Genomic DNA, 13974 nt, shown 5'->3' with positions numbered 1-13974 from the left:
ACTTCTGCTCCAAGAAATCCTTTCTCAACTGTTCCGTATGACAGAAACACGCATTGTTGGAACTGCAAGCAACGAGGACATCGCAAAGAGACTTGCCGGAGGCCATTTAGACTGTTTTGTTCTTTTTGCGGAGAAGACGGTAGACTTTCAAAAGATTGTCAGTGCCATAAGAACCCTGTAGCTATAGTAAATGCCTTACCAAACCAGGACCCTCGATATTTTATTCCAATTAAAATAGAAAATCAGACATATCATGCCTTATTCGACACCGGTGCTACAAGAAGTTTCATTGGTGACGAGCTGCGAAATAAAATTAGACAGATGGGAATGCCGATGCGCGAGCATCACCATTCGATTCAACTTGCCAATGGAGACCCAATTATTACATCAGAGCATTACACTGCAACTTTGAGCTTAGGAGGCGTACCTATGACCTGTGAAGTGACCTACCTACCTTCACTTGAAGAAGCTGCCTTAATAGGGATTGATGTAATGAACAGAGCAGGTTTGCAAATATTTATGGGTGGACAACCAGTAGTGGGCAGGAAATCCAGTTCAGAGACCGATTTAGAATCACTGTGCACTGTTACATCATCTCACCTGTCAGAAGTTCACCAAACAAAATTGGACGACTTCTTAACCGAAGAACTTCCAAAATTCGATGAAATAACTGAATTGGCAAACGTACCGCCACACCGAATCCGTTTGAAAACCGAAGAACCATTTAAACAGCGGTATTACCCGCGGAACCCGGCGATGCAAAAAGTTATAGACGAAGAAATCGATGAATTATTAAAAACCGGAAAAATTAGTCCTTCCAAAAGCCCTTACAGCTCACCTATTGTCCTTGTAAGGAAGAAAGCTGGATCGTGGAGAGTATGTGTAGACTTCCGACGACTAAACGAAGTTTCAGTGAAGGACGCGTACCCATTACCCTATATAAATGCTATTTTGGACAAGTTGAGAGGGGCCAAGTTCATGACTACCTTGGATTTAAAACAAGGCTATTGGCAAATCGCATTGGACCCGAAATGCCGCCCATACACCGCATTTACAGTCCCCGGAAGGGGATTGTTTGAATGGAATGTGATGCCTTGCGGACTCCATTCAGCAGGTGCAACATTCCAAAGAGCCATGGACTCGTTATTTGGACCAGCCATGCTTGATCATGTTTTAGTCTATCTAGATGATATCATCATTATCAGCAGTTCGTTCGAGGAACATATACAACATTTGAAAGAAGTATTTGACAAGCTTCGTAACGCCAATCTTAAAATCAACATTGAAAAATGTAATTTCTGCCGGGAAAGTTTGAAATACTTAGGTCACGTTGTAAGTAAAGAAGGAATTCACACTGACCCTGACAAAATCCGTGCCGTCCAAGAACTTAATGCGCCGTCCAATATCAAAGAGCTACGCCGTATCTTAGGTATTTGTTCTTGGTACCGACGTTTCATAAAGGACTTTTCTACTGTGGCTACCCCTCTTACTAACCTCCTTAAAGATGGTGTTAAGTGGAACTGGGGAAAATGTCAACAAGAAGCGTTCGATTCACTAAAAACTAAGCTTACTGAAGCTCCAGTTCTGGCCTGTCCAAACTTTGATCTCACTTTCACCCTGCAGACTGACGCAAGCAATTATGGCTTAGGTACCGTGTTAACACAAGTGGTTGATGGACAAGAAAAGGTAATAGCGTACGCAAGTCGCACCCTTACGGCACTTGAGCGGAAATATGCCACTACCGAAAAGGAATGCTTGGCAATTTTGTGGGGCATACGGAAAATGCGCCCATACCTTGAAGGTTACCATTTCCGAGTCGTCACAGATCACCATTCTCTGAAATGGTTACATACCCTTGAAAACCCTTCTGGCAGGTTGGCTAGATGAGCCTTAGAACTACAACAATATGATTTTAAGATAGAATATCGGAAAGGGGCGATGAACGTGGTAGCCGATGCTTTGTCCCGAGATCCCCTTCCAATCACCGAAATAGATAAGCTAGCCGTTGCACGCGATTTCAAATTGGATTGGACTGAGAGGATGAAAATACAAGTGAAAAAGGAACCTTCTAAATTTCCGGAGTTTAAAATTGTCGAAAATAAGTTGTACCGCCGATTCACTAATCTTCAACCAATGGCTAGCCCGCAAGAATATGAATGGAAATTATGCGTACCCTTACTAGACAGAAACCAGTTGTTGCATGAAAATCATGATGTCGTCACAGCCGGTCATTTGGGTATAGCCAAAACTATCGCTCGCATGTCCAAGATATATTATTGGCCGGGTATGTTCCGGGATATAAGTAATTACGTACGAAAATGCCAAGTCTGTAACCGACACAAAATACCGCAGCAAAAACCAAACGGCCAAATGTTTACCACTCCCGTAGAAGAACCGTGGGAAATCGTATGCGCCGACTTCGTTGGACCCCTACCGCGATCTATGAAGGGGAATACTACAATGTTAGTTATGGTGGATAAATTCACCAAATGGGTCGAAGCTGTCCCCATGAGAGCCGCCACAACCCCGTCTTTAATTAAAGCTATAAGGGAGCGAATCGTAACACGTTTCGGAGTCCCGCGCTTGTTTTTAACCGACAATGGGGCCCAGTTCATGAGTGGTCAGTTAAAGGAATTTTTAGCTGACATGGGTATCCAACAGCGCTTGACCGCCCCATACTCTCCTCAAGAGAACCCCACCGAAAGGGTTAATCGTGTGATCAAAACCATGATTGCGCAATATGTCCAGGAGAATCAACGCACATGGGATGAGCATTTACCCGAGCTTACCTTCGCGATAAACACAAGCCGCCACGACTCTACCGGTTACTCTCCAGCACTGTTAAATTTCGGAAGAGAACTCAGGGTTCCCCGAGAATTCACAACATCATTGCCACCAGAAGGGCCGGCGGAAGATATAAAGGCCCGACGGGAACGTATGCGTGTTTTGTACAATTTAGTTCGCATAAACTTGGAAAAAGCCAGCCAAACTCAAGCCCGATATTATAATCTCAGGAGAAGACCCTGGCGCCCAAGTATTGGAGAGCAGGTGTACAAGCGGACAAGAGTTCTTTCCTCAGGAGTAAACTACTTTGCTGAGAAATTAGCACCCCGCTACGAAGGCCCGTACGAGGTAGTGAAAATTATTTCCCCCGTAATAGTTTTATTAAAGAATAAATTTAGCTCCCAAAAATTAAGAGGGAGAGAACCGATACTCCGAGCCCATGTCAAGGATTTAAAGGGCTATTATTCTCCTCAGTGCAATAACATATCAATACCAAGCCCGGCAGAGCTCGTCATTTGTAAACCGACAGTCAACCAGAGCGGACGTGCTTCAGCCCTAAGCAATATCTCTTGTACCCAAAGTCAACCAGTAAGTAAAGAAGACAGTCGGGAAGAAATTTTTAATTGTTACAAAATTACAGACTTTATTAGTACCGAGCCAACCGTCGTCATGAGCCAACAGCAGCAGAACCGTGAGCAAGAATACGGAGAATCGTCGGAGGGGCGAAGCAACTCCCACGGCCGAGGGTTCCACCGTTTATCGGCACCTGAACGTCTCTGCCCGAATGCCAGTGATAAACGTCCCACCACTTTTGCGGTCAACAAAAGCGCTCGCTCCACGATACCACCAACTATCGACCCTACAGTGCGACAGGCTACGGCCCCATCCACAGTCAAGCCACCGGTACGAGAGGATGACAGCCTTATAATCGGGTTGAGTAAGACCAAGAGGCGAATTAGCCATATGACTCAACGGCATGACTTAAGCTCTGCTAAACCTATCATACCTAGGCCATCGCCAGCAGTTGAGATGGCAGAGGTCAGAGCACAGCGGAAAAAGGCGGAAGAGAGCTGGTTCACTTTGAATCCGCCAGCCGTTCCGGTACCGCAACAACCGTCTTATGTGCTCGTTAGCAACCCACCTCCCTCACTGCCTTTATCAGGATTCTTTCTGATCGACCATCCGACAACAGTCAAGAGTTCCCTGCCCCAGGTCAGACCCATGTTGGAACCATCCACCAACTCGCCAGCTATTTTGCTGCCACCCCGCCCGGTCGTAACAAATGTCGAGATTGTTCGAACACCATCCGCTCCCTTCGTTGCTGCGCCATCTGCCGTGTCATCCGCCGTGCCAAATGCTGTGCCATCCGCCGTGCCAACCAATCTACCATCTACCGTACCGTCTGTTGTGCCATCTGCCGTGCCATCTACTATTCCATCTACCGTGTCCTCGGCAGTGCCAGCCGCGACACCTTCCGCCGCTTCAGCCAACGTCTCAGGTGAAAATAAAGCTCCGGATAACCGCCAAGATCGCCGAAAAGAGCTGCCATTTGATCCCTTTAAAGGCATCAAGCTTAAAGGAAATCGACACTACAGGACCTTCACTATTATTCGTCCTTGGGGTAACATATCTGTGAGGATGAACAAAAAGGGTACGAAGGCTTCCCTGAAGTATAAAAGCTTGATTAAAGAGATTGTGGTTGAAAAGTAAAAAAAAAATTGTTAAACGCCGCCGCTAATTTTCTTCTGAATTGTTATTATTTTTGAATAGTTGTTATTATTAGTTGTTATGATTACGATTTTTTTTTGAAACCCTTTACTGTTCAATTAAACATTTTTTTGAATTTATTGTTAAGTTCTATTATGAATGAATATTTTTTTTTTACCATGTATGAATTATTATACCTTTTTTTTTTTAATTATCTAAGAACATTTTTTTTTGTTGAATTATATAAATCAAAGAGTTGAAGTTATTTTGAAATAAAAAAAAAATATATAATAAAAAAAAGAGGAGAGACAGGAGTTCGTTTAATTTAAAGGAGTTGAAGTTAGTTTGAAATAAAAAAAAAAATAATAATATAAAAAAAAAAAAAAAAAAAAAAAAAAAAAAGAACAAAAAAATAATAAAAATAATAAAAACCAAAACAAAAAAATAAAAAAAGGAAATAAATAAAATAAATAAAAAAAAAAAAAATTAAAAAAAAAAAAAAAAAAGATAAATAAATAAATACATATACAGACGATATACACTTATGAAAAAAAAAAAAAAAAAACAAAAAAAAAAAAAAAAACACCAACATTTTTCCAAGGTATACCTTTAAGACGAGAAGGTTCTCGTCTCCCGAAGAGAGAGGGGAATGTAACGAAGCGTTACAAATTATTATTCCGACCGACCGACCGTCCCCCCAAGCCTGGAACACATAAATACCATCGACCGAAACCGAACCCAATATTATCATTCCGACCGACCGAACCCTTACCCCTTACCGTCCTCCAAGCCATAAATACCACACAACATATAATACCCAAGCTCCACCTAAATGATATGAAACATTTTCATTCACCATACTTATAATTCACACTAGGTTTGGACAGTAGACTCCATATGAGGAAGCCAAATTGAGATGAAAATTTGTCTTCTGCCTTTCCAAGTCATTATACCAATCTTGAGTATAGGAGGTAGAATTCCTGAAGCAATCTTAAAAGTCACTTATTGTAACCATAATAAGAAGTTTCTAGAAAATTTTGTCCTAAAAGGTTATTTTTGTAATCCCCTTTCTTCAAAAGGGTATTACAGACAGAGGTATCCTCACTTCCCCGTTTTGTCTTCTAGCCTTAAGCTAGACGCACCAGTCGCATCAACCTCACGTTACACTTCGTACGTGGGCATAGAGTAAGCCCTCGCGGGCTACTCGCCGTTTATTCCTCGATAGAGGCAATTGTCGAATCAAACCAGATTATTCTCTTGCATACGATTCTCCAAAGTGTGCATGAACAGAGTTAGCTACCGCGAGCCACTCACCGATTGTTTCTTTAGACTTCCTAAAGACAAAAGTAGACCGTATTGGTTGTCTGCTGCTTTTTCCCTTGTTTCACTTCTTCTAAGTGCAACATGGGCAGTTTATTGTTTGTTTTGCTAGATTTGTTCTAGTGACAGGAGAAATCGCTCCAACCGCTTATTCCCGCACTTACACGGGCAAAATTGGCCGTCGCGGGCCAGATTCCGTTTAATCTTCTATCCAGCCGATAGAAGCATAGTATACATAAGTTATATGAAGTATTATGTTATTTATATTAAGTAATGAATTTGTAAACTCTGTAAAGCCTGAAACTTTATGAATAAATAAAAATTCGTTTGAACCTAATCAATCCTAAGTTTTATTGCTTTCTTTGGGATTTACCCTGGACATCCATGAGCCTACCCCAGCCTCGATAAAGAAGCATCACACATCAAAATTAAAACAAGAGAAAAATAAAAGAAACAAAACCAAAAAAACAGCACGTTTGTGTCATTGCATGAATAAAATAATTAATGGAGAACATAACCAGTATGACGTTTGACAGTCGGAAATTCAAGAGTTACGTCACGTCTCGTTACGTTGCATTACGTTACGATTCTTATAAGGCCCATGTTACACGATGAAGTCATTATGTTTACACGTTAGGATTTGAAGTTACACCTTACACGAAATAAACTACAATTAAAAATGTACGCATTTTATGTTTTTTTTTAAGTAACTTTCACAATATTAATAACGTTTGTCTTTACATGTGAGTTCCAAGACGTATAAAAGAAGACTTTTCAAATCATTTTGGGGCAATTTATGAAGGATGATATCATGTCGCTTACTTCGTTTACTGGCGGGGAGAATGTCGCAAGCTTGACAAACCTCTGGATGCTGCCCCACTTTGGGGGCAAGAACCCACCCTGAACTCAACCATCCACGCAACATTCTGAACATTTATTTATGTTTAAACCATATAAAATGACTTCTACCCAAAGTTATATGGAAGTCCTCACTGGAGATTTATAATTGAAAGTTAATGGTTGTGTTTTATTTTGAGAATTTTGGAAAGTGTTTAGCGAGTATTATTTTAAGATTTTTATAAGAGAATTTGAGAGTTAAAAATTAAGACCTTTATTAGAAAAACTCAAAATTTTGAAAATTCAGAATAATTAAGTTTTTAAATCAAACTTTGTTTATGTTGAATCGGGCTTTTTTCGTCACTTCCTTCTATATGCAAATAAAAATCTTTATTTCATACATTTTCCCTACGTTTCGTCATAATTTCTCGACTTCTTTAGGGGTATTTTATTAAATTTGTTTAATATTATATTGAAAACTTTTTACACTATTACAAAAATTTATTAATTGACATTTATTACATTTATTAATTGACAGATGAGTAATAATTAAAAACTTTAGAATTTTCTAAAAGAAAAATAAAATCGGGTCCTTGCCTCGAAAATACTCTGGCAACACTGGAAGGAAATAGCTTTGCACTTAATGACACTACCTTCACTGTTATGCAGACAACTTAAAATAATCCTTCTCTACGAAGGTAATACAAATAGGAATTTAGCCCTCAGGGTCAACTTAATTAATTTTTTTCCTTTGAAAAATCATCGGTTGCAAATTCGACTTTCACGACATGTTCTTTTTTACTATTGGAGGTGAGTTTCTTTTCGTGGTTTGTAAATTGATAGTTGTTGCGAAGACTTGTTCTTCTCAAATGCTTACAACTTCTGACAATCCGTTTAGCCGTCGTTAAACTACATTTCATACCGGTTTTCAGCTTAATTTTTAGCTCGAAGTCATGCTGTTCTGATCATTGCACATCTATCGGCCCATGTTTTGACTGAGTAACTTCGACTTTTAGTTTTGTTTTTATACCCTTTGATATTGCGCAAATAACTGCATACTAAATTTTAACTTGTGTTTGTTTTTGTCCCAATGCATCGTTGATTTCGGCTTAATTCAATGACTTGTTTTATTTTCTCCATTTTTTCCGCGCCTAAAGATAACACGGAGAAAACAGACCACATAGAATTAAGCGGATCGCACCTTAATTTAAGCGGATTTCTGCATAGTTTTAAGCTAAGATGACTTTCACCTTAAATGAAGGTGACATGTCTCATTAATTTCTTGAATGCGCAAATAAAAAAAAAACTGGCAGCCACCGGGGATCGAACCTACAACTGTTGGGTTACTAGGCCAGTGCCTTACGACTGTGATATGTTGGAAATGAGTATGATAAACTGCAACTAAAGCTGAAGTGAGACTATAATTTTAAAATTTTTATTTTTGGTCGATTTTCTTAAGATGAACATTCACATAAAAATAAGTAGAATCACCTTATTTTAGGCGGATATCACCTTATTTTCACCAAGAAGAGACTTTTCTGTTTTTTTCTTTTCTTTTCTTTTTTTTCTTTTCTTTTATTTTCTTTTATTCTCTCTTCTTTTGAACCAAGAAGAGACTTTTCTGTTTTTTCTTTTATTTTCTTTTCTTTTTTTTTTCTTTTCTTTTCTTTTCTTGTATCGGAAAATCCTATTAGATCAAAATGTTTCGAATTCAAGGTAAACCTTCGCGAAATTTCAACCTTTTCGAAGCAAGGCAAATCCTTTCGGTAAGAAATCCATATTTGTCAGCTACTTTACCTGGCAGTGGATCATCCCATCCAACCATGCTCCAGGGAGAGTGTAACTGAAACTGACATCCTGTCCTCGAAAAGTTAATTCTACAACATATTTGCCATCAGACGCACGATAAAAGGTTTAACAAAAGTGAGCATCTGCAAAATCCCCAGAGTGTAACGAGTACATATTGTGAGGAAGTTCTTCGATTACCCCAATATGTTTTTAAAAAACTTATAACCATTTGCATGATTCCTACAAACAGGGACACATTTTCTTTGGTTGGAGCGTTATCTGTAATAACCCATCCAAAAATGGTATTGGGGGCAATTATGTTACCGTTTTTATCAGTGCAACAACCATCACGCAAAATATTCCAGGCCTTGTCAGGCCTTGACATCAATTGGTCCTGGAATGTCAAAGCTTGGATCGGCCTGATAATATTAATTTACTTGCATATATTGTATGGCTTATTGTTTAATATTTTTCTCTGCCTCTTTTCTGCCATGATACTCCTTTTATAAAAATAAAATAACAACACCATCTGCTAAAAAAATTGAACTTCAATTTAACCGGGTCCCAGAGCCCCTTACATTTTTGACAGCTGAAAATTTTTTATTCACGTCAATAGTGTCAAAAAAATTCGTTTATTCGCCTCATTAATGTCAAAAATCTAACAGGGGTTAACTATTTAACCCACATCACACACGGCCTTATTGTTAGCTGAAACTTACCTCACAAACAATAAACCTTTATGATACAAATTCAACAACACAAAATACACATTAATAAGATTAAACAAGTAAAACATCAAAATTAAAACAAGAAAAAAATAAAAGAAACAAAACCAAAAAAACAGCACGATTGTGTCATTGCATGAATAAAATAATTAATGGAGAACAAAACCAGTATGACGTTTGACAGCCGGAAATTCAAGAGTTACGTCACGTCTCGTTACGTTGCATTACGTTACGATTCTTATAAGGCCCATGTTACACGATGAAGTCATTATGTTTACACGTTAGGATTTGAAGTTACACCTTACACGAAATAAACTACAATTAAAAATGTACGCATTTTATGTTTTTTTTTAAGTAACTTTCACAATATTAATAACGTTTGTCTTTACATGTGAGTTCCAAGACGTATAAAAGAAGACTTTTCAAATCATTTTGGGGCAATTTATGAAGGATGATATCATGTCGCTTACTTCGTTCACTGGCGGGGAGAATGTTGCAAGCTTGACAAACCTCTGGATGCTGCCCCACTTTGGGGGCAAGAACCCACCCTGAACTCAACCATCCACGCAACATTCTGAACATTTATTTATGTTTAAACCATATAAAATGACTTCTACCCAAAGTTATATGGAAGTCCTCACTGGAGATTTATAATTGAAAGTTAATGGTTGTGTTTTATTTTGAGAATTTTGGAAAGTGTTTAGCGAGTATTATTTTAAGATTTTTATAAGAGAATTTGAGAGTTAAAAATTAAGACCTTTATTAGAAAAACTCAAAATTTTGGAAATTCAGAATAATTAAGTTTTTAAATCAAACTTTGTTTATGTTGAATCGGGCTTTTTTCGTCACTTCCTTCTATATGCAAATAAAAATCTTTATTTCATACATTTTCCCTACGTTTCGTCATAATTTCTCGACTTCTTTAGGGGTATTTTATTAAATTTGTTTAATATTATATTGAAAACTTTTTACACTATTACAAAAATTTATTAATTGACATTTATTACATTTATTAATTGACAGATGAGTAATAATTAAAAACTTTTGAATTTTCTAAAAGAAAAAGAAAATCGGGTCCTTGCCTCGAAAATACTCTGGCAACACTGGAAGGAAATAGCACTACCTTCACTGTTATGCAGACAACTTAAAATAATCCTTCTCTACGAAGGTAATACAAATAGGAATTTAGCCCTCAGGGTCAACTTAATTAATTTTTTTCCTTTGAAAAATCATCGGTTGCAAATTCGACTTTCACGACATGTTCTTTTTTACTATTGGAGGTGAGTTTCTTTTCGTGGTTTGTAAATTGATAGTTTTTGCGAAGATTTGTTCTTCTCAAATGCTTACAACTTCTGACAATCCGTTTAGCCGTCGTTAAACTACATTTCATACCGGTTTTCAGCTTAATTTTTAGCTCGAAGTCATGCTGTTCTGATCATTGCACATCTATCGGCCCATGTTTTGACTGAGTAACTTCGACTTTTAGTTTTGTTTTTATACCCTTTGATATTGCGCAAATAACTGCATACTAAATTTTAACTTGTGTTTGTTTTTGTCCCAATGCATCGTTGATTTCGGCTTAATTCAATGACTTGTTTTATTTTCTCCATTTTTTCCGCGCCTAATAGTCGGAGAGGCGACCGTCGAGTTACTTAGCTCATAAGGTTAGAGGTTAAAATTGGTGTCAAATGAAAGATAAATTGATACTGAAAATAAAAAAATAGGGTTGCCACTTCTAAAATGGGAACTTCCATGTGGCAACCCTATTTGAAAGGAAAAATTGTCACATAACTAATACATTCATATCTTTGTTATTTGGCCAGATAAAAGTTTTTTTTTAAATGCCAAACGAAAGTCAAAATATTAAAAAAAAATAATAAAATAATATAAAGAACGTAACCCTACAAATGTGGCAACCCCATTCAAATGAATACAACACTGACAAAAATCTTCTTTGCAAAAAACAGTATAACTTTTTATGCACTAGAAAGCTAAACTATACGCCATATTTTAGATAATACTCCCTTCTATCTAAAAAATGTCGGGTGCCACCTCGCAAATGCAGACAAGTACTCGGCAACCCTACTCAAATGCTAAAAAACGCAAAAATCACTTGTTTTTTGGCCAAAGTGTATAATATTTGACCGAGTTAAAGGCTGTAAAATACATCATGTTTAGCTAAGACTCTCTTCTATCTAAAAAATGTCGGGTGCCACCCCGCAAATGTAGACAAGTACTCGGCAACCCTACTCAAATGCTAAAAAACCCAAAAATCACTTGTTTTTTGGCCAAAGTGTATAATATTGGCTAGAGTTAAAGGCTATAAAATACATCCTGTATAGCTTAGACTCTCTTCTATCTAAAAAATGTCGGGTGCCACCCCGCAAATGTAGACAAGTACTCGGCAACCCTACTCAAATGCTAAAAAACCCAAAAATCACTTGTTTTTTGGGCAAAGTGTATAATATTTGATCGAGTTAAAGGCTGTAAAATACATTATGTTTAGCTTAGACTCTCTTCTATCTAAAAAATGTCGGGTGCCATCCCGCAAATGTAGACAAGTACTCGGCAACCCTACTCAAATGCTAAAAAACCCAAAAATCACTTGTTTTTTGGGCAAAGTGTATAATATTTGATCGAGTTAAAGACTATAAAATACATCATGTTTAGCTAAGACTCCCTTCTATCTAAAAAATGTCGGGTGCCACCTCGCAAATGCAGACAAGTACTCGGCAACCCTACTCAAATGCTAAAAAACCCAAAAATCACTTGTTTTTTGGGCAAAGTGTATAATATTTGATCGAGTTAAAGGCTGTAAAATACATTATGTTTAGCTTAGACTCTCTTCTATCTAAAAAATGTCGGGTGCCACCCCACATGTGCAGACAAGTACTCGGCAACCCGAGTACTTGTCTGCATTTGCGGGGAGGCACCCGACATTTTTTAGATAGAAGAGAGTCTTAGCTAAACATGATGTATTTTACAGCCTTTAACTCGATCAAATATTATACACTTTGGCCAAAAAACAAGTGGTTTCTGCGTTTTTTAGCATTTGAGTAGGGTTGCCGAGTACTTGTCTACATTTGCGGGGTGGCACCCGACATTTTTTAGATAGAAGAGAGTCTAAGCTATACAGGATGTATTTTATAGCCTTTAACTCTATCCAATATTATACACTTTGGCCAAAAAACAAGTGATTTTTGGGTTTTTTAGCATTTGAGTAGGGTTGCCGAGTACTTGTATACATTTGCGGGGTGGCACCCGACATTTTTTAGATAGAAGAGAGTCTAAGCTAAACATGATGTATTTTACAGCCTTTAACTCGATCAAATATTATACACTTTGGCCAAAAAACAAGTGATTTTTGGGTTTTTTAGCATTTGAGTAGGGTTGCCGAGTACTTGTCTACATTTGCGGGGTGGCACCCGACATTTTTTAGATAGAAGAGAGTCTAAGCTAAACATAATGTATTTTACAGCCTTTAACTCGATCAAATATTATACACTTTGGCCAAAAAACAAGTGATTTTTGCGTTTTTTAGCATTTGAGTAGGGTTGCCGAGTACTTGTCTGCATTTGCGAGGTGGCACCCGACATTTTTTAGATAGAAGAGAGTCTAAGCTATACAGGATGTATTTTATAGCCTTTAACTCGATCAAATATTATACACTTTGGCCAAAAAACAAGTGGTTTCTGCGTTTTTTAGCATTTGAGTAGGGTTGCCGAGTACTTGTCTACATTTGCGGGCTGGCACCCGACATTTTTTAGATAGAAGAGAGTCTAAGCTATACAGGATTTATTTTATAGCCTTTAACTCGATCAAATATTATACACTTTGCCCAAAAAACAAGTGATTTTTGGGTTTTTTAGCATTTGAGTAGGGTTGCCGAGTACTTGTCTACATTTGCGGGGTGGCACCCGACATTTTTTAGATAGAAGAGAGTCTAAGCTAAACATAATGTATTTTACAGCCTTTAACTCGATCAAATATTATACACTTTGGCCAAAAAACAAGTGATTTTTGCGTTTTTTAGCATTTGAGTAGGGTTGCCGAGTACTTGTCTGCATTTGCGAGGTGGCACCCGACATTTTTTAAATAGAAGGGAGTATTATCTAAAATATAGTGTTTAGTTTAGCTTTCTAGTGCATAAAAAGTTATACTGTTTTGTTCAAAGAAGATTTTTGTCAGTGTTGTTTTCATTTGGATGGGGTTGCCACATTTGTAGGGTCACGTCCTTTATATTATTTTATTATTTTTTTTTTATTATTTTGGCTTTCGTTTGGCTTTTCAAATTTTTTTTTTACTGGCCAAACAACAAAGATATGAATGTATTAGTTATGTGACAATTTTTCCTTTCAAATAGGGTTGCCACATGGAAGTTCCCATTTTAGAAGTGGCAACCCTATTTTTTTATTTTCAGTATCAATTTATCTTTCATTTGACACTAATTTTAACCTCTAACCTTATAAGCTAAGTAACTCGACGGTCGCCGCTTGGACTATAAAGATAACACGGAGAAAACAGACCACATAGAATTAAGCGGATCGCACCTTAATTTAAGCGGATTTCTGCATAGTTTTAAGCAAAGATGACTTTCACCTTAAATGAAGGTGACATGTCTCATTAATTTCTTGAATGCGCAAATAAGAAAAAAACTGGCAGCCACCGGGGATCGAACCTACAACTGTTGGGTTACTAGGCCAGTGCCTTACGACTGTGATATGTTGGAAATGAGTATGATAAACTGCAACTAAAGCTGAAGTGAGACTATAATTTTAAAATTTTTATTTTTGGTCGATTTTCTTAAGATGAA

Source organism: Episyrphus balteatus, chromosome 1 (assembly GCF_945859705.1).
Source record: "Episyrphus balteatus chromosome 1, idEpiBalt1.1, whole genome shotgun sequence".
Taxonomy (NCBI): Eukaryota; Metazoa; Arthropoda; class Insecta; order Diptera; family Syrphidae; genus Episyrphus; species Episyrphus balteatus.
This window is presented reverse-complemented; position numbering follows the sequence as displayed.